At 58.7% G+C, this 2,789-nt stretch overlaps 1 protein-coding gene across 1 annotated transcript in view; it reads left to right on the plus strand.

The window, feature by feature from the left end:
- The window catches only part of PRKCA (protein kinase C alpha), a 276,998-nt gene that overhangs the window by 267,166 nt on the left and 7,043 nt on the right, over positions 1-2,789 (plus strand). The window lies entirely within an intron of this gene.

Below are 2,789 nucleotides of genomic sequence, written 5' to 3' on the forward strand. Positions count from 1 at the left end.
TGGTGTCACCACCTTTATTCAGACTCTTCCTATAGGGCCCCACTCTCTTCATTAATTTAACAAATACTATGCACTGGGCCCTGTCCTGAGGCCTTTACAAAGTCATTCATTGAACCCTCACAACAACCCTGTAGGTCAGTGGTTCTCAACCTTCTGGCCCTTTAAATACAGTTCCTCATGTTGTGACCCCCAACCATAAAATTATTTTTATTGCTACTTCATAACTGTCATGTTGCTACTGTTAGGAATCATCATGTAAATATCTGATATGCAGGATGGTCTTAGGCGGCCCCTGTGAAAGGGTCGGTCGACTGCCAAAGGGGTCGTGACCCACAGGTTGAGAACCGCTGCTGTAGGTGGATACTGTTGCTCCCAATAACAGTTGAGGAAACTGAGGCTCAGGGAGGCTGAGTAACTTGCCTGAGGACACACAGTCAACAGGTGGTAGAACCAGGACTCGGACTCAGTGTTCTGGCTCCCGGACCCGTGTCCTCCTCACCCACCACGCCATCGCTCCACCTTGGGGGCTGTCACCACCAGCTCTCTGACTGTAAGCTGCGCCTGCTCTTGCCTCTCTGAATGTTTCTATCTCTGGAGGTAAACTGCCTCCAAGCCTCCTCGCTCGCCCACCTGCCATGTGGCGGTGCCCCCAAGGAGGCTGTCCTCGGCACCCGTGTCTGAAAGCCGGGTGGGTCCATGCCTGCAGCTCGGCCAGCGCCTCGGCCGGCCATGCAGACAGGCGGCGTTATTGCACAGTCGGTTCAGAAGCGGTCCCTGGGTTGGTTCGGCCCAGATCTGCCTCCCAAGGGGTGCCCCGAAACAGGCAGAGGGGACCCCTGGGTGGCTGAGTTACTGACTGGGAGGCACGCGGCTTCCTCACCGAACGTGCTTATGTGTCCTCCACTCCAAGAATAGAACCGCGGGTGGTCAGCCCGTGGGTTTTATTGCGCGAAGGCATTTTTAGCCCGAACTGAAGAAACACTACCGTTAATGAGGTCAGTTGCCTTTCTCCTGAATCATCGTTTCAGGTCTCCCCCTGATGCACCTGCCGCCCCACCTTCTCTTCAGCCAGTCTCCCTGCGCTCCAGGCTACAGAGCCTGGTCTGACGGGGGCGGGGGATGAGGACAGTGATGAGTGGTGCTGGGGGTGTCTCCGCAGAACCCTGTGGGGGATTTTCCGTTGTCCCTTTCATCGTTACGTAGCCTCCTTACATGGAACCTGAGAGGTGCACTCGAACGTGGTACCCGCAGCCTCGTTCTTGCAGGAGCAACGTAGAGACACGCTGCCCGGCTCGAGGGGTTCTGCAAAACCCACTTCCCAGAACGAGCCAAGACGCAGCCCAGCCCCCCCTCACACACAGCTCTGTCCCCACCACTTTCAGAAGGGAGTGCTGGTTTGCAGGGCTTCCCCTCCCGTGGGTGCTCAGCCCTGGACTCCGACGTCGGGGGAGCGAGAGCGGACGCGGTGGGGCAGCCGGGAGTGCAGGTTGCCGCTGGGCCGTGGGAATCACTGGGCGGGTAGTCGCCGGCGGTGGAGCCACAGGCAGAGTGTGTACGTGTGTTTATTCCCGAGGCCCTGCTGTCTGCCTGGTTTGTAACCAAGTGCCAGTTAAATAAAAAGCCAGTCACCTCTGGCTGTGAAGGATGGCCCAGAACTCACCAACAGGAGCAGCGAGCACGGCCGAGACCTTGACACTGACGGCTTCGAGGGAAAGGCCTGTTCAGCGAGAGCCCTGGTCAGAAGGAAGAGAGACCTCACGCGCTCACAGCCGGATTCCTGGGGCAGAGGCCGCAGCCCGCCAGGGGCCCGCAGCCCACGGGGACCTGCGCACAGGAGGAAGGAGCTAGCAGCGTGCAGGTGGGCGGAGATGGGGCCGCTAGGGAGAGGAAAGCCCAGTGGGGTTAGGAGAAGTGGCCGCAGGACTGCACAGCCGACTCTGTCCCAAAGCAGTTGAGGACCAAGCGGTGGATGAGGAAAGTGCTGGTCCCTGGGCGGCTCCATCCCCCTGCGCGCTCGGTGGGCAGAGTTGGCGCTGAGCCTCTGGTGCAGGGAGCACCACGCTGACCTCTGACCTCATGGTGCCTGGAGCAGAAAGACCACACGCCAGCGCCAGCGGCAGGAGAGAGCCACCCGAGTCCAGGTGTCGTCCTGGCTGCAGAGGGCGCTGGGTGGACACAGCAGCAGAAAGAACTGACCGAGGAGACAGGCTATTATCCTGCGATGTTGTCATTAACAGGTCCAAAGAGTTTACAGAGAAAATACAGGCTATTTTGTTCCTGCAAAGATGCGACAATACCAGCCGCGCTGTTGCTGCTGAAAAACCAATCCGCCGCCACACTGCGGCCAGAGGCTGACTTAGCCCGTGCATCCAGCCCCTCCCAGAGCCCCGCTCCTGCATCCAGCTGGCAGCCCTGGCGGATGGAGCTCGTCCGTCTTGGAGTTTGCCCGGTGCTTTGGGGCAAGCGCTGGCGACTCAGTTTCCCTGAGGCTGAGCGGATGAAGGACCTCGCTCCTGGCTCCCCGTGAGCTCGAGCCTTTGGGTACTGCAAAGACCTCAGTAAGACCCCAACCCCCACGTTAACCAGGGGGCCGCTGGGGGTCCATGTTGTGCTCCTAAGCTCAGGAGACTCATCTTTGTTATATTAGTTATATTTGAACCTCCAATGAAAGATGATCCCCAAATCCCTGACTTCCCTAAGCGAGCAGAGGAATTCTGTCGCTCGACCACACAGAGCTCACCTAGAGGAACCGAGGTCCCACGGTGCCCCGTCTTTCTTCATCTTCCTGC

Source organism: Myotis davidii, unplaced genomic scaffold, assembly GCF_000327345.1.
Source record: "Myotis davidii unplaced genomic scaffold, ASM32734v1 scaffold69, whole genome shotgun sequence".
NCBI classification, from domain to species: domain Eukaryota; kingdom Metazoa; phylum Chordata; class Mammalia; order Chiroptera; family Vespertilionidae; genus Myotis; species Myotis davidii.